The sequence below is a fragment of the Manis pentadactyla genome, chromosome 1, assembly GCF_030020395.1.
Source record: "Manis pentadactyla isolate mManPen7 chromosome 1, mManPen7.hap1, whole genome shotgun sequence".
Taxonomy (NCBI): Eukaryota; Metazoa; Chordata; class Mammalia; order Pholidota; family Manidae; genus Manis; species Manis pentadactyla.
This window is the reverse complement of record NC_080019.1, coordinates 86,246,242-86,274,006: the sequence shown is the minus strand read 5'-3', so window position 1 is coordinate 86,274,006 and position 27,765 is coordinate 86,246,242. Positions and strand designations below refer to the sequence as shown.

The following is a 27,765-nucleotide window of genomic DNA, read 5'->3' as shown; positions in this document are numbered from 1 at the left end:
TTAAAATCTTTTTCAAATAGCACAGATATTGTATTTTTATTAATTTATTTCTATTTTCATGTTCGCTAAATTATTAAATATAGAAAAATTATTTTAAAAAGTACTAAATATAGAAAAGTAATTATAATATATTTTTACAATTATATATTAGATACAGAAAAATATTAAAAATAGAAAAATGACTGTTTTTCTGTTTTATGTGTTTATGGATTCTTTACTTCCTGATTACCAATTGCTTTCTTCCTTGATCCATTAATATTGATGTTAAATTTAGTATCTTCAATATTCCTTAAAACTTCATTCTCTAATTAGTAACTAATTCAAACAATTGCTAAATGCTCAGTGCATATAACTGTCCCTGTGCTAAGTCCTGGGACTTTACACCAGGACTGCCTGGTGACCACAGTCTGCCTGGACGAACAGCTGGGAAAGCCAAATATTAAGGTACTGAAGGGGGGGGGGGATGCGCAGGAATTCCTCTGCTGGTTTTTAATTTCCGTTTGACAAGTGGAATCACACATACACTAGGAAGGAAGGCTTCACTCTGCTTAGGAGTCTTGTTTTCCTAACACAGGCGCTCCCTTGTGAGTCAGAGCAGGCCTGGGGTTTACGTTCAGGCTCAGCCAAGGAAGGTGGGGAGACCTTGGGTTTTGACACACTGGGCCGTCCCGAATGGGGCCCCAAACGGAGTCCCTCACTTCAGCGAAATACTCTGGGGATAGTAGGTAACATCAACTCTCCCACGCTCTCAGCACACCCCATCCTCTTTTCTTATTCCACTGTTCCTCCTGCCAGGATGACTATTCTCAGGCAAGTCTTGTCTGCATGTAAAGCCAACCATGTAAGGATTTGACCATGTGCTGTATGTTAAAAAAATAACAGTTATAGAAGTGTTTTAAACACTGAGATGTATCATACTTACTTTAACTTTTACTTTTGTTTTTGTGTTTTGGGGGTTTTTTTGTTTCTTTTTTTTTAGTTATTTCCATGCTAAAGTGATTGGTTGTGCTCAGCCATTACACATTCTCTTTTTTTCATAGGCCAAGACGACACGACCAGATGAATAACAGTTTAGACTGTGGCTGTGGAATTGGAATCACGTTTTTCCTCCCCCTTTGGTGAGAGGCTAACTTTATGTGACGATTTTGTCTGTTTTTCATTCATTTTTTTAAAAAAGCAAACAAAAGTAACTCTCAACTGGAAATGTGTTTACAATATTATCAAGTGTTTGGAAGGTTTGACTCATAACTCTTGGGGTGGTTGTATGACATATGAGAAGAAAGAGTGGTTACTTCTTGAAGGACATGGTCTAAATTAAAATTTAATTTCCTAGGTTTGTATAATAAGGAGAGTTCTTGGAAAGCAGAATGGAACAAAGACAACTTAATTATTAAACATCAATACCAAGAGAAAAAAAAGTCAACAAATGCAATAACTATTGTAGTTGGTTAGTTTTAAGAAATAAAGAAAACAGGGTAAAATTATTTAAAGTCCATGAAATGTGTGCATTTCATAATTGGAAATTCATATGACAGGTGTGATAGTAATAATGAACTGTACACCTTAATGTCATTAATTTTTGGCCCTTTATATTTTAAGTAGTCTCTAAGGTGGTTATTCTCTGGGCAGATGGATGAAGTATCTTTAATATTAATCAGACTTCTAACTTTTTAAAGGGAAAGCTTACATAGGAATGCACATTAAGAAGCACTTTATAGAGATAAAGGTATTCAGAGGGCAGTATGTATAATTGCTCTTGAATATTATTTTTGAAGATGGTGAGAAATTGTTTGTGATTAGGATTCAAGACAAGGAAAGGTTATCATTTCTGCACAGGAAGCCTATTCCTGGCAAATGAGCTGAATTTTTACTAGAAGTGAACCATTCCACATATCCAGTTACAAAACAACTATATCTATAATTTTTTTCACTTTGCAAAAGGAATATTCTTCATTATTGAGTCCTACAAATGAAACTTCAGGTGATGGAAATAACCTGAAAACTGTAACTGCAGACTTATTTGAGCGCTGACATTACGTGGACTTCAGCTGGCAAGTGTGCTGTGAGAAATGTAATGAATCCCAGGAGCAGAAGTAGTCAGTCCCATCATTCTCAGCCTTATTTAAAGAATGGTTTATACAGTAACATGAGCAACAAGAAATCTGCTCTCCTCCTCCAGCTGGAATAGTCACGCTGGGCTGATCTATTTAATAGTTACTAGCTAAATATTTACAACAACGAGTCGCTTTTGTTTTAAAGCTCAGTCAAGCTATTTAGAAACTATGATGAGTTTATTTCCAGCAGTAGCAAATTGAAATTCTTGACTTTAGGGAAAGATAGCTATATATGGTATAACATTTTCATTCATGTTGGTATTACATTAGAGCACAAATCTTGATGGAAGTGAAACAATGAGTTCTTAGCCAAAGCTTACCAGAGAGTCAGGGATTGTTTTCATTGTTAATTTAATACTTAAATTACTAGCTCTCCTCTGTAATATGTACTGAGGATTATAAAACTTGGACTGAAGCAGCACATAAAAACAGCATTGCCAGATTATCATCTAGTATTTTCATCAGATTTCATGAGAATGTGTTTTTTTGTATTCGATCCAGCAGAAAAAGAAAGTAAAACTGTATAGAATGTTGATTCAACTTTTTGGTAATGAGCTTTTTCAGAAAGAAGCACATATTGAGCAGAATACTAAGAACAAAGAGGTTGAGTTATTTCAAAAGAACCTGCCCGCATAAGCTAGATCACACTGTGTCTTTCAGCACAATTGCCAGACTCTGCAGAGGTGACACCCGGTTTTTAGGCTCCTTCCTCCCTTTATTCCCTGCACTCCACCTGCATCTTCCTTCCTGGACCTCCCACATGCAATTCTCCCTTCCACTTGAAGCAGCAGTACAGGTCCATGCTCTCTCTGTAACTTTGCCCTTCACTGTCCACCGACCCCTCCCTGCCAGATGGTTGTAAGTCAGTCTTCCAAGTTTGTAGCCTTTGTGTTTCCAAGTATGTAAAATAAAACATGATGTAAAGAAGTGCACAAAAATGTATCATTTAATGGCACACTATTTTCACTCTTTTAATAGTCTCCATTGAGGAACACTAGTCCTTTATTTTAATATACTCTAATTTGTAATCTTTTCCTTTAGTGTTTTGTGTGTGCATCCTCTTTTGTAAATTGTTCTTAGCCAAAGTGAGGAAGATATTTTCTTATATGGCTTTCCTGACTACTGTTTTGCCTTTTGCAATTTGCTTAGAATTATTTTTTGAACCTGCATTTTTATATTTGGTAGGAGGCAGAGTTCTCTACTCCTGTCAGAGAGCATAGCCAATGCAAAAACTTTGAAATTTCAGAAAACTGAGTGTGATGAGGAAGAGCCTGGAGCCAGTGAACGAGACAGGAGTTGGAAACAAGGTGGCCGAGGCAGACACCAGCTGGGTACAGAGAGCCTTTTAGACCTCAGTAAGCATGTTTCATTTTATTCTAAATGTATGGCTCGTTACTGGAGAGTTGGGAGAAGAAGAGTAATATGATAGGATTTGTGTTTTTAAGAATCTCTGACTATTGTGATAATAATTAACTGAGATGCAGAAGTAAATGTAGGTGACCCGTTAGGGAGCTACTGCACTTTGCCAGGTTTGAGATGTTAGAAGCTTGGACAATCTTTACAGTGAAGGTAGGGAAATGTGGATAGACTTAGGGTTTGTTTTGAAAGTAAAACCAACAAGATTTTCTAATGGATCAGGTATGGTTTGAGAAAAAAGATGTGAAATACTATCCCAAGGCGATGGTATTTGCTGAAATAGGAAAAATATCAGCTAAAATTTCTCTGGCTTTATGAAACTCTGGTCCAGTTTGTGAATGTTCCCAGTAATAGTCTATGCCACCAATTTTGTACTTTATGGTTAAAAGTTACCTGATACTTCAGAAGATTGGAGACTGACGAAAATTGGGCTTGGGGTGGATTAATGATTGTGCATTGAGTACTGACCCCCCTATACAGAGATTTGTTGTGGTTAACAACTATTTGATCAATAAATATGAGAGATGCCCTCACAATATATATATATATATATATATACATAAACACACTTCCAATTGTAAAATAAATAAGTAACCGGGATGTAATGTATAGCATAAGGAATATAGTCAAAATATTGTAACAACTTGGTATGGTGATACCTGGTACCTAGAAATATCATGTATATAAATGTTGAGTCGCTGTGTTGTACACCTGAAACTAATGTAATGCAATGCTGTTGTCAACTACCCTTCAATAAAAAAAAAAAAGTTACCTGATACTTGATAATGCCTTCTTAGTGAAGAAGGTCACTAATATCCATATCTCAAAATTATTATAATGAATAATTTTTACATATTTACTAAACATTGTCACAGGTGCTATTTGATCCCAGCATCCTCTTGGGTAGTAGGCAGAAGAACCATTAGTCTTCTTAAATTCCAATGGAAGAACATTAGATATGGTACTAAATAGATAATGATGCTGGATCACCAACTAAGTCTCATGACTCTAAAATTCCTAACTTCTTTATATGTCTGATGCAGCCCCTGTAATAGCAGTATCAATGGCTGAACACACACACACAAAAAAAGTTCATATAATGTTTTCTTGGGGTGCACCCACTGTATCTAGGAAAGAAGACCTTTCGGCCATCCCCTTATTATACCAGAGGCCCAGCCATGAAGTTCAATTTCTCCTATTTAACAGTTGTATCTGTTTTTTAGTTAAATCTAACTAGAAGTATTTTACTTTTAAGGTCTAAACCTATTCTATTTCTTATGACAGTATATGGACATACCCTGGAATTATGCCTCAGCTAACTTTTCTGTATTTATTTGAATTCTCCCTAGTAAACGAGTGGTGTGAACCAAAGCATGAAGGATAAAAAACAAAATGCTGTTTCTACCTGAACTTAAAAATTCAACAGAAAGAGCAACTCATCAGCAGCAATTAGTATGGAAACACAGATGGTCAAATGAGACAAACCATCAGCTGATTTATTAATTTCTTACGGAAATGTTTGACGTTCAGATGGAGTCTGCAGAAATGTACCTGAAATATGTTATTTTTCCAATAGACTAACTTCATTAATTCCAACTGGATTAGTTCGAACACATTACCTTTGTTTATCTAAAGAGGAAGGACAAGTACAATAAGTTCTAATGTAGTAGAGCAAACAGCGCAAGGCCGAATCCTTCAAACAACATGAACTCAAATAACAAGAATTTATAATCTGAATATGTTAAATGTTGTCTGTTGTCACTCTCAGAGTAAGAATGATAATAGATTTACAGTAATTGGTATTTATAACTTTCACAAAGCACCTGTACATATCATTCTGATTTGATCTTCACCATCACCCATAATAATATTGGTACTTTGCATTCACCTAATGCTTGGGCCAGGCACCATACTCACTGCTTTGCTTGCATTACTTTATTTAATTTTTCCTAGTAATCTGCAAATCAAGTGAATTGATTGAGGTTTTTAGTGTTAAGCAAGACAAATGAACTTTGCCTTACTTGAACAAAATGAAGAACAAGCTAAAGTTGAAGACTGGGACTAAGGTAATTTGGAACACTGTCTTTGAAATTGGCCAGTTCTAATGTTTTTTCAAATTATGAGATTTTTACCCAAATTTCACATTCCTGTCTCTATTTGGCTTGACTTGGATCATGTGCTTATCTCCTTGTCCAGGAGCTTCAGTCTGGTTAAGACAATTCCTGAACTTTGAAGTGGAACTAAAGGAACATTCCTTTTTCCTCCAACCAACTTGGCATTTACATAAAATAAAGCATACCAGATACAGGTTAAGGGGGGGGAAACAGTGAGAATCAGTAGAGAGAAAAGGGGAGGAATCTCAGGTCATACCACAGATGGTGAAGAACGGGTCAGATGGTTCCTGAGGCGAGCAGGTCCCTTAAAAGCTGGCTCAGTTGTAGATGCTCGGTAAGAAACAAAACTCCTCACAGTAGGTTTAAAAGTAAGTAGATTTAGTAGCAAGTTTAATAGTAATAATGGTTGCCCATGATGTCATGTCCAATCTCTGTCCTGGAGAGATGGAGATACAGCCCTCTCTTCTTTGGTGCTCATTGTATGAAGGAAATACAGATTCCACAACATAACAAACAAACAAACATGGGGGAAAACTACCCACTACCTGAGGAAGGAAAGCGATTGGAATGGGTGTGTGTCGGCAGAGCAGGGAGATGGCAAGCCTGCAGGGAGGGGTTGATGACAGCTGGCAGCAGCAGAGAAAGGGATAATCAAATTAAGTTCTGCTCTTTCCCTTGCCCACTGTGTTCCCTCAGGACACACTGCTAGTCACACAGTCTCAGAATCTCTGGCAGCTCTCACTGGGGCTGGTGTCCTCAGGAGAACTATCAGACCAACAATGAAGCCTGGTTGGGCATAGGAATTGATGAAAGCATGTGACACTCACCAGTCCTGGTGTTTTACACCTGTTCTCCATCCCCTCCAAACCTTCAGGGTTTACTCCTTGGGCTGATGGCTTCTTACCAATTCTGTTTTTTCCTGAGCATTTAGAGATAAGTAGCAGATAATGGCACACAATAATAATTTCTCTTTATGAAAACTAAGATGCGTCCTTCAGATTTTCCCTAATATTCCTTCCATACAGAGTAGCTGATATCCATAGGACAACCTAAGTGTACAGGTTAAAATAACAAGAAACCTACTAAGTATAGCTACTTTGAATAAGAACAACGATAACAAAAAACTCTGAAACATATACCATCTGAGCAAATGTTATGTTTATTAGCCAATCATATACTATTCACACATAGCTTTGAATTTAAATTCAAATTACTGCATTAAAAAGTCCAGATATGTTGGCTGTAAGTTAAAATTTACACTAATATGAATGCTATTTCTAAAAATATGGTTGTTGGTCAGGCAAAAGCAATGGATTTGTGAAAATTGAAATGGTGTAAATTAAGTGCCTACATGCCTAGCACATAGTAACTTGTGGTCAGTAGGTATAAATTTCTCCCCCACTTTTTGGAGTCATACACTTAGTAAATGAGGAGCCAGACTTTTGCCTGGCTTTTTTTCACTGATACAACTTCAGATACTGTAATAGTTCTCTGAGGCTGCTGTTAAAAATTACCACAAACTTGGTGGCTTCAAACAACCGAAGTTTATTATCTCACAGTTCTGGAGGTCAGAGTCTGAAGTCAGTATCCCTGAACTGGAATCAAATTGTCAGTAGGGCTTGTACTCCTTTTGAGGCTCTAGAGAAGAATCTGGTTCTGCCTCTTCCAGTTTTCTTCAAGGAATGGCTGCTGTTGTGCCTTGGCTTATAGCTGCCTCGCTCCAGCATCTTCAAATCCCCCTCTGCTTTGTCTTTACAGCCCTCTGTGCATCGAATCTCCCTTTTTCTCTCCCTTATAAGGACTAACAGTTTTGATTACATTGGGCCTACCAAGATAATCTAGATAACCTCCTCATCAAAAGATCCTTACCTTAATCACATCTACAAGGACCCTTTTTTGTCACATGAGATAATATTCATAGGTCCCAGGGATTAGGATGTGGATGCATTTTTTCACCCTATGCTTCAAGCACTTATACATACACATAGTAAGTGCTCAGTAAATATTTGTTAAGGAGTCTCTTTCCATAGCCTGCTTCCACTGTCTCTCTTATGTCCTATGATCTGTATTATTGATAGTACCCTACCCTCATATACCCTACACATGTGTTGTTTGCACATATTTTCTCTCCATTGTTCCTGGTTATCATGTAATGAAGGTGTTTTTAAGCAACACGGTTGTGAAGAAACCACAGACATGTTAGACTGGAACCAGATGTTGGTCTTAAAATTTTGAGTTGGAAAAGTAACAAGTAACAAGAGGATGGTTCATTTTTAAATTTACTATTTTAAAAGTCTAGACATTTTGCTAGTCATTTTTCCACTGAGTAGGTAAGAAAGATGTTGAGACTTCTACGACTTGAAAGTAAATAAATTTGCGATCAAGAGCATAGACTATTAGATTGACATAGCATGGATAACAATAGAATGGTCTTTAAGACAGCGGTCTTCATAGCCGAACAGAGTTATCAAAGGGCAGGTATGGTAAGCAGTGGAGTATCTTAAACATATGAAACACTAGCAGAAAAGACTGGACTCTTGGACAGAGGGTGTATTCTGAGCTATGGATTCATACAGTTTCAATGACCAGAGTTGTGGGTAGAGGACAGGCTTTGCATCCATATCCTTTAAGGAGCCTGATGTAGTTAGGGAGCATTTCACAGTCTACCCCCAAAACTGAAGACAATTAGTCAGTCTTTGTGTTTCCACAAAGAACCATTCACAAAGACAATGAACTTGTGAAGAAGACAAAAATAGTCAAGTGAATGTTATATCCATAGCTCTCACCATAAGCAAATAAATTAGAACTCTACTTCATTCATTCCTTATCATATTATGAGCATTCTGAATACATTCAGTGAGTTTAGAAATACTTATTGAACATCTACCATGTATCTGCTACTGAGTGAGGAGCTGGGCATACAATGGAGAAGACACATGGATCTAGCCCCTTTCTGAAGTCCTCTGTACTTTCAAAACCATTTCCTGCAAAACTTCAAACAATTAGAAAAAACAGGTGAATAAGCTGATGGGCTAGAAAAACACACTACCACCAACAATAGCAACAAAATTATCTCCAGTAGGTTCTTTACAATGTAACAACTAAGGTAATGGTAGGCCTGGTATCAACATTCCTTCATTCATTTATTCACTGATAAACATATAATGAGCATCTAAAGTATGCCAGGCACTCTGCCAGCCACTAATAATATAAAAATGATTAACAAGAACACCATAATGAATGTTTCTTTAATTAATTATCTAATTAGGTTCTGAGGACATTGAAATAATAGAAATTTTGAATCAACTAAATGATATCTTTGGTTATCAAAAACAATGTGATAAAATAGGTAGAAAGTATGGTTGACTGATGCAGATAAATCAAGGATGGTATATCTTCCAATTTTTATTACCAGAAAGAAGTGAAAATATGAGACTTATTATAAAATAGTACCTCCAAAAAAACAAGAGTTCCAGACTTGAAAGATAACAGACTTCTGTATGTAATGTTTCAAATTGACAAAGAGTCTAATCAATAAAGCCATACAAGAATTTCCTTTATCAAGAGAAAATTAAAAAGGGGCTTCAAATTAACCAATTTCTGCATCAGATTACTAGTGTAAGCCAAAATGCAGAAACTGTAAATGTGATTAAAATAACAATTAAATTACTCTCTGAAGAAAAACAGGTGAAGCTGCTTCTGGAGAACTGGTATGACTCAGGAGACAAACTGATTATGCAACGTATATGACTCAGCTTTTTTTCATGCTTCTGAGAGTGGAATGGACAGGCATGAACCATCTCATCAGTAGATGAAGTATCCTTTAATATTCCATCGGTATGTTTGAGTCACCCAAGTCCTCTAGATCTCATTGTAAATAGTCTCATTTAGCCTGTTGATAGAATTCCAGCAACTCAAACCTCCCAGCACAAACTCTGAACAGGGTGCAGAGCAGCTATCCTGGGTCCAGCTGGTTTACTATTGTCCATAAACTTGTCACATGTTCTACTTGCTCTGGTATTTGGTTTCACCGGGAACCCTGATTTCTTTCCAAATTATTCTGTTACAGATGAGACAAGGTCAGAACTACTAAGGCATAGAAGTGACAGCTGACAATGATGAAGGAGTCCAAGGAAACACGGAACAGAAAGTCATAGTTGTCCAGGGCCAACTCTGCCCAGGTCGTTCAGAAATCCCCACGGGTAGTGCTGGATTGTAGCACTTCACTTGCTCATGAGGAGCAGTGTGAGTCATCGGTGTCAATCCATGATCAAATGCTCCTTTTTGACAAAGACTTGGGAGTGTGTGATGAACTAATTCAAACTAGAAAACTTCATCATTTAAGGGAGGCACCAGGCGTCACTCTAAAAGTTAACTTGGTTGGAGCCTTCCTTTCCTTATGCAACAGGCATTGCCCTTTGACCAAAAGATGTCTCACAAGTGCTCCAGGATTACATCTACAGGAAGCTGACAGGGCGCTGATGAAATCCACAGTGCCCTAGTTTCACATATTATATTCAACTTAGGAAAAAAATTTCTAAATGAGTTTCTCATTCCAATAACCTTAGTAACGAAAATAGAAATAATAGCAGATAATATTTATTATGCACTTATTACGCATCAAGCAACATGTTGATATCCTTATAGAGATCAGCTGATTTAATCTCCCAACAACCATAAGAAGTTGATATTCTTGTAATCTCCAAAGTACTGATGAGGAAAGGATGCTTTTCCTGACTCCCCCAGGTCCTACTGTAGACAAGAGGCAGAGCTGAATTTGAATTCTGACCAAGTGACTCCAGAGACAGTGGAAATCTGTGATTCAGGTAGACTTCTTTGTCATTGGATCAGGGTGAGAGTGTTTCCAAAAATAGCATTCCTTTTTAAAAAATGTTACTGTGCTCTCTTTTAATCCTAACTCTATTCAGGAAATCTATTCCTGTGGTTTTAAAGTAAAATTGAAATTCTTGGTAAAAAAATGCACATGGCATCAAAAAAACTACAAGAGAGAAACTGAGAATTTTAAGGTATGGTTTATTAAACAGAAATCAGTCAATGGTCTGTAGTTTCATCAACTGCATGAATAGTGTCATCAAACCTATAAAATTCTATATGCCTTATTAAATGGTTTCATTAAATAAAAAATGCATTAAAACAAATGTGCTAATTGATGGAATGATGGGTCTAAATCAGGAAATGTATAATAGGAAAAACAAAGACTTCAGATCAAATATAGGAAAAAGTTAAAAATTATAGGAAATATTTATTACTTTCAAATGAACTAATATATATGTGTAGCTATCCATACACATAGTTACTATACTTTGTTACATAAGACATTTTAAAGTGAACAGCTTATGTTTTGAAGTTCTGCCTCAAAAGGAAAGATTCAACTACTAAAGATACCAATTTGTTTACAAAAATGGTTAAGGCTCTGAGAAATAGTGTAACTTCTTAATACCCTATAATCCAATTTCTTCAGCAATTTAGCAAATTCATATGCAGAGATATTACAAAGATATGTACTACCTAGTTCAAATGAATCATATTTCCCTAAGTTGCAGAGCCTGAGAATTAATGTGGATTCTAATTCATAACATATTTTGACCTTTTTATGTAATGAACTGCCCATGATTGTGCTTTTGAATGACAAAGCTAGAGGAGGAGAAGTAAGAGAAAGGATCCAGAATTATCTGGGCATTATGTATTTATTTGAATGCTAAGGAAGGATTTAAATGAATGTAATAGCAGCAAATTGCACACTGATGATTCAGGCTCCCATTTAGTTTGGTATTTTCAGGAAAATACAGTTACCTTAGCAACTAGCATATCACATGGCACATGCTGTAGCATGCAGAATGTCTCCAAGTCAAAAGCTTGCCCTTCCGGAAGAAGTCATACCAGGAAACGGGAAAATAAATAAACCAACCTCTTCACATAGTAAATTATGTCATTTATCTCCCTGACAGGTAAAAGATAATTTATATTTAAGTGAGTTTTCCTTTGCTACAGTCCTATCAAAATGGCAATACATATGTTACATGGATGAAGGAAAAAAGGAAAGAAGCTACATAGCTTAAGGGTATGAAGTAAATCTTCAGTTGAATCAACTCTGAACATTACATTGACTGACATAAACCTATACAACTGCATGAGTGTTATAAGATACTTTTACAAATTTAAATATTACATTACTGTTAAACACCAAGAAGTAGAGGTGTTTTTATCCTGATGGTAATAATTCCAAAATTCACAAAATTATAGTGAACGAATTTAAAAGTGGGTCTTTACAAGTCCAAAACAACTTGTTTGAATGTGAAATATGCAATTAAACTGATTACTATTTTTATTGTTACAGAGACCCGAATCTTACTAAATCAGAGAAAAAAATAAATGCCGTTTTTTTTAATTCTCTATGTATGCACTGAAGGAGAAATAAATATCTGCTGCTTGCCTCCCAAGTGTCCAAATTTTTCAGCAGTAAGACAGAAAAGGTGCCTGTTTTTGCAGAATTTACATTCAAGTTAGGAGAAACATACAATAAAAAAGAAAAGAAAAGAAACAGTGTAAATTATGCTGTGCTAACTTTCATGAAGAATATGGAACAGACTTCTTCTTCCTTTACCTCTTGCACTCCTCATACCCTTGTGGATGTTTCAATCCTAAAACTGTAAGACGAGGAGAGTGAAGAGGACGCAGGAGGGGTTACAGCCAGCCAGTGCAGATGAGCAGGGCTCGGTGGGGTGTGAACACCTGCAGCAGCAGCAGGGCAGGACGCGAGGAGCCGAGACTGGTCACATGCAGGAGATGCATCACGTGAGCAAATGCCCTAAGGATAAGGGAAGTCAGATTTCTCACTGCTGGATAACAGAATTACAAATTCAAAAATGAGAAAATTACAATAAACTCTGTATAGTTGGATTAGAAAATGTATGGCTTTTAATATATGTGCAGATAAATATAGAAATAAACATACAGTGTAGAAATACATGCATTTCATACATAATGAATATTTCTAATATCTGATGTATATAATATAGGCATATTATTTATGTATATATAAAATACATATTCCCTGTATTCTTCCCTGAGAGGGTTCAAGCACAAAACTCAATTAGCCATGAGCACACCTAAAGCCTAGATCTTGGATTGGAAATACTCTTTTTCACTAAATGAGAACAAGGCTCCTTGAGAAGATGGCTGATTCTGGGGCTGGGGCAGGGAAAGTACAATATGAACCCAAATATCGTATTGTACTAGAAAGTAAAGAAACACTGAAACAATGTTTGGAATATGTCAAAAGGGAAAATAAGTTAACTTGGAAAGGCTCCCACCAGCCAAATCTAGGACCATTTGAGCATCAAAATATTAATAGCCATGGACTAAAACATATTGAATAAAATAGGGAACCATTTGTTCATACAGATATAAATAAATTAATTAAAACATAAATCTGACAAAGAAAATGATATTTAAAGTTTCAAAGTTCCTCCCCACAAAATGCTTACAAATTGTGATAGGAAATGAATAACTTGATGAAGGTGAACATCACTTGGAAAGGGTGGGCTCAAACCCATGTGTCACCTGGGAAGGAGCAATGAGAGGCAAACAGCATTTTTTCTGTGATATTTTTTCCAGTGAGGCATAACAATCTAATCACAAGCACATATCAGACAAATGCATATTGGAGAACATTCTAGAAGATCACTCACTGGCCTGTAATGTGGTCATTAAAGTCAAGGAAAGACTGAGGAGGAATTCTTCCAGATTGAAGAGATTAAAGACAGCTAAATGCAATTCGTGAATCCTTCTGTTCTGAAAGATGTTATTGGAACAACATAAATAGAGCCAAATAGTTACATGAAAGTAGTATTGTATTTATCAAAATAAGTAATTTATAAAATTTAATTAATTAAATTTAAATTTCAAAATGCATTAAAATAAATGGCACTGTACGTTAATTTTCTGACTTTGTTGGTTATAATGCAGCTATATTGGAGGATGTCCATATTTGTAGGAAATACCCTGTAAAATAATAGAGAGTGACTGGGCATTATATCAGTGTCTTACTCTCAAGTGGTTCAGGGGAAATTTTTCTTTGTATCATTCTTCTACCTTTTCTTTGTTGTGGTTATTTCAAAATAAAAGAATATGTAAAAAGGTAGTAAGGCAGATGGTGACTGCACATGAGCAAGTCCTTTAAGCTTGCACTGTCAAGAAAATGTATTCTCTGAAGAGGTGGCATTTCAATCTGAGAACTGAAAAATAAGTCAGTCATTCAAAGATTTGGCTGAAGAGCCTTGCAGACAGAGGGAACAGCTGGCACTGAGGCCCTAGGCTTGAAGGAGTTTAGTGAGTTCCAAGAATAGCAAAATAAAATGTCCAGTGTAGCTACAGCATAGTGAATAAGGAAGATGATGGAAGGGCAGAGGCAGGCTCTTGGGAGAAGCTTCATCAGGAGTGATAAGTTTGGAACTTAATTTGAGGTGCCAAGGAAAACCACTGAAGGACTTGAGCAAGAATGTAATATAAATGAACTCATTCCCATTTTCAAAACCACTCAGCAGAGGAAGGGGACAAGAATTAATGTAGAGAAATAAAGTGTTATTTGCACTCAGAGTAAAAAATGGAAAAAGGTGTCACACATTTTGGAAGTAAAGGTGATAGGGTTTATCTCTATCACTACTGAATGAGGATGTTGAAGAAAAGAGAAAACTAAAGAGCAAAAAGAACAACTATTCCTTATTTAGAGGTTATGGCCCAGGCAGCCTTGAGTCACTTCACTCGCATTCAGTCCTATGAGACAAGTGCCATTGCTAGCCCCACTTAAAAATACTGAGGCATGAAAGGTTACGTGACAAGGCTGAAGCCACACAGACAGTAGGTCGCAGAGCTGTGATGTGAGCCCAGAACTGCATATGAAATGTATAGTATAAATTCTTTCTTTCTAAACTGACTTTTTGAGGTCTAATTTATATAAAATTTACCTCCTGTGAGTGTACCACTCAATTTTTTTATTGAAGTACAGTTGATATACTCAATGATTTTTGACAAGTGTATTCAGCTGTGTTTTAATACCACCACACTCAAGATACAAAATATTTCCATTGCCTAAGAGTTTCTGCTGTAACCTTTTAATCACCCCATCACCATGCCTGACCCTCCCAGCTCCAGGCAAACATTAATCTGTTCTCTGTCACTCTCATTTAGTTTTGCTTGCTCTAGGATTTTATTTCAAGAGAATCATATAATATGTACTCTTTGTGTCTAGCTTTTTCACTTAGTTTAAATGTTTTTAAGTGTCCATCATATTTTACATAGACTGATAATTTATTCTTTTTATTGTAGAATACTGTTCCATTATACAAATAGAACACAATTTGTAATCCATTCACTAGCTGATGGACATTTAGGCTTTTTCCAGTATTTGGCTTTTTTGAGTAAAGCTTGCAGGAACATTTGTGTACATGTCTTTTTATAAAAATTTTTTCATTTCTTTTCAAATGGATAACTTAGGAATGGAATTGCTAGGTCATATGTCCATTTTATAAGTAACTGATAAACAGTTTTTCAAAGTGGTTTTATCACTTGATAGTCCCATCAGGAACAAATGAGAATTCCACTTGATTACTGTTGCTCTGTCAACATTTGGTATTGTCAGCATTTTGATCTTTAACCATTTTAGTGTGTTTGTAATTTGTATTTTGTGATTATAGTAAAGTTGAACACCTTTTCCATGTCTTTATTGGCCATTCATAGATCATCTTTTCTAAGTGTTTTATACTTCCATATACTCTGCACCTGGTTTTCCCCATTTAAAATTGTTTTCTTTTGTCTTCTTATTACAAGTCCTTTGTCATATGTATGTACATGTGTGTGTATGTGTATATATGTATATACATATGTATAGTGAATATTTTCTCCCCATCTGTGTCTTGACCTTTCTTTTTCTTAATGATGTCTTTTGAAGATCAAAAGTTTTCAATTTTGGTGAAGTTCAATAAATATTGTTTTCTCTTATAAGTAGTGCTTTTTTGTCCTAAAACCCTTACTTCAAGGTTGCAAACATGTTCTCCTGTTTTCTTTTCATAAGTTAGCTTTTATTTAGATCCATGATCTATTTCTAGTTAATTTTCTTTATGGTGTGAAGTAATGATTGAAAGTATTTTTTCTGGTAATTCATAACAATTTGTTCCAACACCATTTTTAAAAAGACCATCTTTTCCCTGTTACACTGGTACTTGGTAAAAAATTAATTGGTCATGTATGTGTGGGTCTCTTTGTAGATTCTGCATTCTGTTCCCTAGATTACTGTGTCTATTCCTATGCCAGTTGTATACTGTCTTATTTATTGTAGTTGTATAATAAATCATGAAATCAAGTAGTATAAGTCATCAACTTTGTTCTTATTCTCATTTTTTAAATAAATTTTATTTTGTAGAACAGTCTTAGCTTTACAGAAAAACTGAGAAGGTAATAGAGTTCCATGTACTCTGCACCCAATTTTCTCTAATATTAACATCTTATGTTAGTATGATACATCTGCCACAATTAATTAACTAATACTGATACACTATTATTAACTGAAGTCAATCTTTTATTCAGATTTCCTTACCTAATATTTCTTATTTATGTTTCTTTTACTTAACTTTTTTCCTGTTCCAGGATACTAATTTATTTATCATGTCCCCTTAGATACCTCTTGCATGTATTCACTATATATGCATCTCCACACACACACATATATATATATAATGCTCACTATATATATATAATATACATATGAAAAGCTTATCAGACTTTTCTTTTTCGATTACATTAACAATTTCATGGGGGCATTGATAAAATATTTTGTAGGATGCCCTTCTACTGGTGTTTGTCTGGCTTGTATTTCCTCATGATTAGTCTACAGTTACCAGTTTTGAGTAGGAAGACTACAGAGGTAGAGTGGCATTTTCATCATATCATATCAAGGGTACATAGTACCAGAACAATTTATCACCAGTGGTGTTGACCTCGATCACCTGGTTGAGGTAACGTTTGTCAAGTCTCACCATCATGATAAAGTTACTTGTCTTCCCCCTTTGCATGCTGTGCTCTTCGGAAGGAAGTCACTATACCCCACCCATAGTTAAGGAGTAGGTAGTGATGACGCTCCACCTCCTTGAGGGCACCGTATCTAAATAAATTATTTAGAATTGGTCTGCAAGGGACATTTGTCTCTTATCCCTCATTATTTATTTACTCAATCATTTATTTATATTAGTATGAACTCGTGAATATTTATTTTATACTTTGGGTTATAATCCAATACTACTTAATTTTGTTGCTCAAATTGTTCCAGCTTTGGCTATTGGGAGCTCTTTCTGTCAGTTCGTGTATCACTTTGACAATCACTTACTGATACACAGTTTTTATTTTTGTTTTGTTCTTTTTTTCTTTTTAGCAGTTTTTACTTTTAGGCACTTCAAGAACTAGCCATTTATCCAAGGAAACTCAGCTCCTTATATTAAGTAATAGTATTAAAACCAAGATTTAGATGCTAGACATGCTCTATTCCTTTTTCAAAATTGTCTTGGGCTTTTAGATCCTTTGTATTTCTATAGAAAAATCCAGTGTATTTTAATTGGGATCATACCGAATTCCTCCTAGATGGCCTGAGTTATTCCTCTTAGCTTGAACTCTGAATAAATTATTGCACCTTTTACTGAAATTGGAAAGTCTGGATGACAATTAGATGGGGATTGGGAATCAAAAATTATATTTGGGGCATTTAAAATTTAACATCCAAATATTCTAATCTAGCCCTCGTACATCTTCCCAGCTCCCAGGACCAGTAGATTATTAATGCTTGTTATGAGACAATAGGGACAGCATGACATTAATTAATTAATTAAAGAGTAACTTAAAATTTCAGCTGGCAACATCCAAATTCATTAGTTTATCCATTCCTGATTTACATACTTCTTGACACAAAGGATTGTAAATTTATAACTGCAGTTATTTCTACCAGGCTGGATAGACTCTCAAAAGAGGGGAAAGAATTTAACATTTCTTAAGTGGCTGTCACCTTTTAGACGTTGTTCAAGGTTGTTTGGACATAATATGTATGTCAAGACTTACAACAACATGAAAAAATGGCTATTATTCTTCACAACTGGCAAACATGGAGATTTAAGCCTGAAAGATTAGGTAACTCATCAAAGTCACACAGCAGGAAAGGTGGCACTAGACCCAGTCCAGGGAGGGTTTCCTGATAAAGTACTGCATGAAATGTACATCATAAACACTACCCATTGTTTATCTGAAATTCAAATATAACTGGGCATCCTGTATTTTTATTTTCTAAATCTAGCAAGCCTAATCAATGACCATCTGGCCTCAAAGGCTGTGTTTCTTCCTTCTATAGTGTAAACAATACATCAGGAGACACATGAGAATCTGGAAAATATTTTCCCCCATATTTTAGTACTTTAATTTACAATAGTTGTCATATATACATATAGGTGAAAGTGGTCTACAGTCCACACTGAAAAAGGTGTAATACAGGTCTGAAGATAGAAAAGAAGGTTTGTTCTATTTTGTCATGCTTTTTTTTTTTGGTAGACAGCTACATGAGCCTTTAATAAAATTAACCTTTTGCTTCAATCAACTGTTACCAAATTGGAACTTCTTCCAACCCAATAATTCTATTACACATTTAAACTGTTTTGTAGCACTTAAAAATGCAATCTAAACTATCTGAAAAAAGAAAATAGACACAATGTCTTGTCACATTTAGAGAAGCTTCCAATCTCTAATTAAAAGTACCAGAACAGTAGGAATACTGATGGAATTGTTCCCTCTCTGGAAGCTCAGTTCTCTCTCAGGAAGGACCCTAGAAGAAATAATTAGTATCCTTGCAATCAACACAGAGGATAAATTTAAAGGCTTCGTTAGGAGCTTCAAGGTTTTATGACAACATCTGCTCTCCTTTTAGCCTTATATTCTTTAACATTATGTTTTCTACTGTAACAGGCTCCCTGTTCTCTATTTCAATATCTAAATCTACTATTTCCTACATTAGTATGTTTATGTTCCTCTTATTCCTGTAGTAGGAGAAACAGTGTAAGTTCTTAAAAATCATATAATATTTTTATAAACTTGGAGTATGAATGAGACTTTCTAAATAAGGTATCAAAATGAAATAAAAATGAACTATAAAAGAAAGGTTTATATAGATTCACTGTATAAAACTGTAGATCTTCAATGTGGTTAAAAACATAGTAACAAAATGAAGTCAAAAGCCAAACTGGTAGAAAAATTTAAATATGGTAGCCAATTGTTCATTGACTAAATTATTCAAACTTTTCAATGACTGACTTATTCTTCGATTTTATATTTTTAAAAACATGCAACATTGTGTGTATTCTTTTTTTTCCCAATATATTTAACTTTTTCTGTTCTTTTCATTGTTGCTGGCATTTGAATCATTCCAATGGTATTCATTTTTCTTATTCTTGAGTTACATCTTTTAGCTATTTCAGTAAGTGTCATACGTGATAAATTATCTTGGTCTTTCTGTTTGTATTTCAGTTTAACTCTTGAATAATAGCTAATTGTAAAGATCCCAAATTTTAAGCTAATTGTTCCTTCAGATGTATTCAGGCCTTTCCCTCTGAGATCTTTTGATATTTTCTCTTTAGCTTTGATGTTCTGCAGTTTCACTGTGATGTATCTAGATGTGGGTGTATGTGTGTATATCCTGACGACATGCTTTTGTTTCTGTTTAACATAAATCATAGAGAATGAAAACAGTGTGCTGTCTTTTATCTATATATTAATATGTAAGAATTGAGACCACAACACATAAAGGTTAGAGAATATAGACCTAAAATGGACCCAGGTTCAGAAGTCATGTCACTGAGATTTGAGGGTCAAGATTCTGCAACAGCAACCAAATACAGAAGCAGATCTAGGGGAACCAGGGCATAGAAGAAAGGGTAGGACTCTTTTAGTCCCCTGGCTTAAACTCTGGACTTTTCAAGAACTTTTTTAGAGGGGAACTGTCATTTCAGGAGCAGCAGCTCAGGCAGATGCACAGTGCCCAGGTGCATTTGGAGACCCTTTCAGAGTAGAATGTAGCTAGGCCAGAAAGAGAATCCTTAGGGAATTGTATGGAATTACCACCTGCTGGGAAGATCACAGAAAAGACAAATGGTTCCTCAGCTCCACCTGTGCCTCTATCCTTCTTGACTCAGATATCTGAGGGCCAGATGCTTCACAATGACTTGGTGAGATGGGAGAGAGAGCCTGGGATTTGCCTGCTGCCTTTCATCAGAGGCAACTGCTGACTTGGTCCATCTCCAGTGTTGCAAGACTTGTCCAAGTTTTATGCTATTGTAGGGGAAGCTTTGCTTACAGTTTTGGCTAAGCTTTCTAGTGGACAGGATGGAGCTAGGACTAGAAGAAGCTGAGCATTCTGGGGCGGCGGTAACAACATTTATAGAGAAAGATAAGGATTTGCCCAGTGCCAAGATTGAAGAGATGAGAGTAATAGAGTCTAAGAAGATATCTTCTGAAAGGGGAAGATACACACATTGCTAAATGTCTTTTGTGGGGATGGCAAATTTACTAAGGGGAGATTATAGCAGAAAAAATATTATAATATATTAAATCACTGTGTTTTATCATTAAGAAGCCTATTTCTAGGTCTTCTCACAGCTCCAGTAATAAAAAGCCAGGTTCAGCTGACTCCATCACAGAGTTGCTTTTATAATCTATAGAGTAGGGAGGGACGATCAGGTCATGTAAATTAAGTTTCCCTAAAACAAGGAGGAAACTCTCCTGGTGTTCGGAGGAGCGTACAGATTGGGAAGGATGGAGGGAGAGAGAAAGGAAGGGCAGGAAGAAAGGAAGAAAGGCAGGAGCTCAGATTCATATGTCTGAAGAGAATTTCCAAAGCAGAGGTGCTCGTGACCTATTGCCTTTGGAACTTTAGGATAATACCACCTTCAGTGTGCCCTGAACTATAGCAAAGTAACAAAAAATCTGAGTGTTTAAGCGGGTAGAGGGCCTGAGTTTGGCCACAATTTTCCATGGATGTGTGGGGTTTGTAAGAAGATTCCACATAGCCACATTCCCATGCAAGGTGAAGGGAAAGTGCCAAGAGGAGCGGGGACCTGAAGAGGCAAATATAGAGAAGAACCTAAGGAGCTGGGACCTGAATCAAGGGGAGAGTCCTTGGGCATTGTGTGTAAAATTGAAATATTTCCAGAATATCTCGCCTGGCTTTGGTACATCTGAATATCAATAGGCGTTCAGAGGTGGAGAGAAGTAAGGCTTTAGTGCATTTGCATCTTTCCTCAGGGGTGAAGATCATCTCCATATCAGTGGGTGATTACCTGAGCAACAGAGGGCTTATTTGTACCTGAGAGATGAGGGGGAGGGCGGTGTGGTTGCTGCTTGAGCAGAGAAGAAAGACGACCTGAGACTGCAGTTTGTGAGCAATAAACGGGTTTTAAACTTTATTTCTCCTTTTGATTGATTTGGGTTTTAGGGGTATTTTACTCCGGGATTTCCTTTCCCCAGACTTACAGGCATTGATCGTGGATGTCAGCGGCTTGGAGACCAGAAAGGAGAAGCTACATCATAGACGGGTGCAGGAAGGGAGCTGTGTTAACCATGTATTTCTGACATTTTAACATATGGGTCCTTGCTGATCCTGGAGATACTGCCCCTGCCAGGGCCTGCCAACTTCCACAGATACAAAAGGACTCTGGAAAGTGCATCTTTTACATGCAAACTAACCAGTCCAAAACCTATACCCCTAACCACCTCCTTTATAGATCTTTGGAAGGATGAAGAGCCGGAGAGACTCCTTGAGAGGGTCTGATATTTGAATTGACATATTTACCTAAAAATGAGACCTTAAACCAGAAGTTCATCTGCATTTAATTAGAAACATTTAACCTTCCCTGGCCCACAATAAACTCACATTGACCAATAGTGGGCATGTGGGCATATGAATTCAAGAGAAAGGGAAAGTCAACTAGAAAAAATAACACAATAGTCTTACATATTTGAGTTGAATTTTTCTACCCTAGTTTAAGATTCTAGTCTCTGATAATTTTTAAAAGAAATAAATTCTGTCCATTGGGCTATATTTATTATTACAAACTGAAACATATTCATTGCAGGTGATTTGAAATATTTATAATTCAACCCAAAGAAAAATACTTTATTTATTCTTCCATTATTTTTGGAATATTTCTCTCCATGTTTTCATTTAGCGATCATATGCTGTGCATATTAGCTCTAACATGTTTTTTGTTAAACAATATTTAAATTCATTAAACAATTTAAGATAATTAAGTGGTCTTATTATTCATTATTTAATTCATTTAATCAATCCACTGTTATTTACTTAAGTTGTTTCTACAGTTTCTTATTCTAATACTTTGATGGATATCAAGGCATATTAATCTTTGTATGCATCTTTATTGTTTCTAATTAAATGTGGTTAATAGAAATAAAACAACAGAGGTCTGTTTTCAAGACCCTTTGATCTTATCCACATTTTCATAGATTTTTATTAATATTACCAAATTTTCTCCAGCTGTTTCAATTTATATACCTACTACCAGCAGTGTATAAGAATGTCCATTTCTCTCTTCTCTCAAAAACATAAGGTTCATTTTTTAAAATTTTTATAAAATCTTGACCAATAGAAAAAAAAATGGCATCTTGTTTTTTAAAATCTTTTTTCTTCTTTTTAATGGGAATGAAACTCTTATGTCTGTAGATTACCCTCTTATTTAAATTGTGTATTCAGATACTTTCCTACCTTTTTCAGGTTATTTACCTCTCTCCTATTCATTTCTAAAAGCTCCCTATTGTAAGGATTTTTATCCTTGTTTGTCATCCTCTCACAATTTTTCTACTGACTTGACATGACCTTCTAATTCTGTTTTTAGAGGCTTTCATTATAAACAAATACTATATATATTTATATTTATTTATTTAAAGATGAACTACTTGATGGGCTTATCCCTAGCAAATTGCTCTTTATTTTGCAACTATTCATGTATCTATAGAACATTGAGAATATGCCCTTCCTGGTGGGGAATAATGATTGCAGTAAATTAAGGAAACGAGTTTGAACAAATATGTGCTTACTCAAACTCTGCCTACCCGAAACTCTCTCAGCCCAAACATGAGCTTCGGGGAATCTCGGTGCCCTAAACGGTCCTGGTCCTTAAGAGAACAGTAAATACAACGTCTGACAATGTCGAGGGTGTTACAGTTTTTCATATTCTTCACGGGGGGATCTCATTTAACTTTAGATGTTTGCCAATTTTGTTTAATTTTGCAGATGGAGAAATGAGCTTAGTGGCTTGCCCAACAATATTTGGATAGTGAGTGGGAAGGTGTGACCAGCATACACATGTAGTTCTTTCCCAACCTTGAATTCCATGCTTTTTTATTTTTTTAAAAAAAAGGACTATTCTCCCAGTGTTAAAAGATTTTTTAAAATATATTTCTGTAGGTTGAGAAAAGTGATGATAAGTAGAAGTATCATCTCTTAGGTGATAAGTGACATATGAACATAGATTAGGCTCTTAAAAAATTAAATGTTTTTATAAATTTCTGTTTTTACTGTTATTCAAGTGCATATTAACTCCAGAAAATAATATGACACTTTGAACAGACGCAATAAGACTTATCATACAGGATGTTCCTTTTGAATAATTGAGACCTTAAATAACAGTGACTTATAGAAGAGATTTGCTTATTTTTCTAACATAAAATTCTCAAGACAAGCAGTATAGGACTAGTACAAGGCTCAATTCTGTAAAATTTATAAGTGCATGGACTGTATCTTGTTATTTTACTACTTAGATGGCCTCCAATACTAAGGTCACCTAATTGATCAAAATGGCTGCTTTCGGTCCAGCAATTTTGTACATTCCAGCATGTTGGAAGGCAAAAGAGATAAAGAAGAAAGGGTGAAAGATTCATGATGATTCCTATTAATAAAGTTTCAAAGCTGCCACATGACACTGCAGCTTATATTCCATTGATCAAACCTAAGTGACACAGCCTCATTTTGTTTGAAGGGACACAGAGGAATATAGTCTTTATTCCATATGGTCATGTATCCAACTAAAAACTGGGAACTCTCTTACTACATAAGAGGAAAGAATGGATATAAAGGAGAACTAGTAGTTTTTATCTATTAAGTCATCCAACTGAGTGTTTTCCTATTCAAAATAACCATCCCAGGAGACTAAGTACTTATGTCAATAATACTATCATTGCCAATATTCTTGAACTGCCTTCAGAGGCAACAACACATTTTTATATGTATCCTCAGATGTGTCAAGTATTAGATCATAAAGGTAAATTTGATACTTGAAACATCAAAAAGTCATCTCAGATGAAATTTTATGGGTAAGATATGTAACAAAATTAGTAATATTATTTGAGGCTCAAAAGTTAGATAAGACTTCAAACTTATAGGTCGAGTGTGTCTCTGAAAACAATTTCCAGAGGGATGGTCTTATTCAAATTCATGACTACCAGCACCACCCATCCCCACCACTAGCACCATCACTATCATTAGTACTACCGTTAATAAAGACTGAACATTTATGAAGATGGAGATTTCCATATATGACACTTTCTACCTTAAACATAGTACTCAAGTAAATCCTGTTAATGCCCTTCAACTTGTAACTCCCAGACTTTTATCCATTTGTCTGAATAACATGCTATAATAGCTGGTGGTATAGCATTAAAAATCCTCCATTACACTTGGTATTCATCTTTCCTAAGATGGAGAGAAACCTATCTCAAAAATCCACATAAAGATGCTTTGATACTGGGATCTAAGAGTAGAAAAGATACTTGGGGCTGACTTTAAATGCCCTCTAATAGTGTCTTTCACCAATTAGCTGGAGAACATCACCCTCTGGAATCAAAGTATTAATTACTTGTGCACTTCACTATAAGGCCGCTCAAAACATTACATTTCATTCTTACACAAACTTGAAATTAGGAAAAATTACAAGTATTGGCTAAATCTAAAGTCACTTTTTAGAATTTAACATCTCATTCCTTCTGTTTTTGAATCTTTATGAGTTGTTCCAAGCCAGGAAAGTCGTTCTCAGTTAGTCTTTCAGAATCTGACCCGATGTCATGCATCCGGGGTCTTTCTGAGACAGTGGTGGCGCCCCCGCGTGTCCTGGTGGAATCATGCCATTGTAGTGTATCATACTGGCCTGTTGGTCACTCCTCTGACCTAGGGTTCCGTTAAGACTGAAACTGATGAAATCACCATTTGTATTTTCAGCAATGCGCCTGATCTTCACAGGCATTTAATAAATCTTGAGTTGTTTTAGAATCTCCTACCTTAATTTCAAAGAACACATTATGTATGTACTTTCATATGTTGTTAGCCAAATTTCACGGGGAGTTACCTGGTACATATTCCGAGTTGCCTTGGGATATGACTCTTCCACCAATCTCACACCGGGGATAGTGATTGAAGGGAAATGGGGACAAGGGGCGAAAGAAAAATAGAGAAAGGGGAAATGGTAGGTGAGATATATAAACTCAGCAAGGTGATTAAATGTAGTAATTAATTTTTAAAGTAATTTTTGGACCACAATAAGTTTTCTTATTTATTAGATTCATATGACCATAACAAAGACAAGGTAGAATTAAGAAGAAAAGAGTAAGATATGACTGAAATACCTGAAAATAATGGGATCTAAATTAGAAATTCTAGAAATTCAGTTGAACTACATTGTGCTAATAGGCCCAACAAGAAAATATATGATCCTTTCAAGTGGTCCCAAACCTCATTTGACAAAATTCAAAATCAGTTTTTCATAAGCATCTTTTTGTGGAATAAAAACAGATAATTTTAAAATAATATTATATTGTATAATACTTCTCTCAAACCAAAAGTCAACATCAGTAAGCTTAATGGCGAACCCCTGGGAGAAACATTACCGCTAAAGGCACAAAGACAAGAATGTCCACTAATATATCCATTAAGCATATCCATTATGTACATTGTTCTAGAAATATTAGCAAAAGCAAGTATACACAAGAAAGAAATGAGGTATAAACAGGGAGAAAAGTACTAATTTTTGCAATAAAATAATTGCATCCTTGGAATAGCAGTTAAAAAACTAGAGAAATAAATATTTGAATGATCAAAAAATGAATATAAAAATTATTAGATTCTCTATATGAAGCAGTAACCAAAAGTAAAATATAATGAAAGGCAAAACCATGTTTAGAATAGACTCCGGGGTCAACTATTATGTACAACTCTGAGCTTTGAGTAATCTAGAAGTAGCTGTCAAAAGCTGTGTGGGCAACTAACTTCCCAGAAATGGGGAAAACCTGGAATTGGATCAGTTAGGGACTGATGGCTCTGCAAATGAATTAGTGTTAGGGAGAGAACTCTGGAAAGTCACAGTGCATTAAAGGAAAAAAATAGATAAATACATGAATAATCCAGAATTAATTCACATGTTTACTAGGTCTCTAATAGAAAACTACGATATTGTTTGAGAAAAAAATGTGTCCCCAGTAATTAAAATGGGATACTTTAGATGACTCAGAATACTCAGGTCTTCCAAATCCCATTGAGCATGCTTTGCCAGCAGAAGCAATCCTTTCTCTCCAGTCTGTTTTACAATTTGTTCTTGCCATGTTTGAAGATCAGGTAATGAATTTATCTAAGGCAGTAACTTTGTAATTGGAAGCTAATTCTGTTTAAGTTATCACAAACATTATTTTGTCTACAGCATCATAATTAGAATAAGACCCTTTGTGCCTCAGAGTCACTGTCACAAATTATACCTTGAAAGAGAAAGCTTACCAACAAAGGAATTACAAAGCTTTGATCATTTTTCTTGGAAAAATATTATGAATATGTGAGAGACTGGAATCCCAAAGTGCTAGACCAAGGTGGGCCATGCATAATATTATATCAGGCTGGTTCATCAATATAGCTGAATTAATTAGAGATCCAGGATTCATTATGGCAGCTTGAGCAGCAGTAATGTCCACACTGAATAAAGCTAGTATGAGAGAAACCATTGGTATGTAGTAGTGGAAGAAACTCAAAGTCTTATATGTATAATATGTGACCCACTCATCCACTCACATATGTCCCCTCAGAGGGTTTGCCAGACACTGCTGACTCCAAGATTAATACACTGATGAGAAAAGCACCGAAATCCTTTAAAAACATGTAATTACAAGTCTTTATAGGTTGAGGATGCTGGTGGGAGATGCTGCAGTGAGGACGAAGGAATCTCAAGACGGCAGAAGATGTTACAGTTACTGTAATGGGCAGCAGAGTCAAAGTGCTTCTCAGGATAGTTTTATGGACAAAAATCATTTGTGGGAGCTAACTGATCATAGAATTCCTTGGACCACCATGATCCCAGTTGAGCTGCATAACTTACTTGCTGAGGAGGGCATTGACTTCTGCCATAATAATGTCTTCATAACCCATAACCCATTCAGTTACCAAACTTGAGACAGTTCCCAGACTCAAAGCCCCCTCAATGAAGGGGAAAGTCAGATACTTGGAAGAAAAGCCATAAAACAGCATTAGTAATATGTTAAAGTCACCCTTTGCTTTTTTCAAAAGGACAGGTGGCTGTTTGCCAAAGGAAGCAAACAATTAGATACAAGTAATGCCCAGGCCTTGGGGATCATCAGCTGACCCAGAAGGTAACTGCCAATCTGACTGGGCTTTTGGAGAGTGAGTGATAAGTGGAATTTAGGCTTGGGGCTATCTAGTAGTAGGAATGTAGTCCCATGTCCATCCTGTAGTTATTTTCTTACTATAGATTATATTGATGAAATAAATATACTCGACTGTGGGCAGAATTAGCATTCACATGTATTTGTATATGTGTGTGTATATTCACTTACTGTTCACAACAACCTATGAGGTAGATTATGCTAATTTTCTGTACTTTAATCATTGTACTACATCACAAAATAGAGTATAAAATAAACCCCCTTCTTCCAAAAGTACACATAAAAATACACAAGCACATTTTAGGGAAATATACAAGAGTCAATGACATTGCATGCTTTTGATAAGA

General features: G+C 35.7%; 1 long non-coding RNA gene across 1 annotated transcript; it reads left to right on the top strand.

Annotated features, from left to right (window-relative positions):
- The first annotated feature begins 373 nt into the window (after positions 1–373).
- Positions 374–12,354, top strand: LOC118921978 (uncharacterized). The gene is made up of 3 exons (XR_005028585.2): positions 374–444; positions 1,041–1,118; positions 9,714–12,354. It is a non-coding gene; the product is annotated as an uncharacterized LOC118921978 (long non-coding RNA).
- Positions 12,355–27,765: the final 15,411 nt, after the last annotated feature.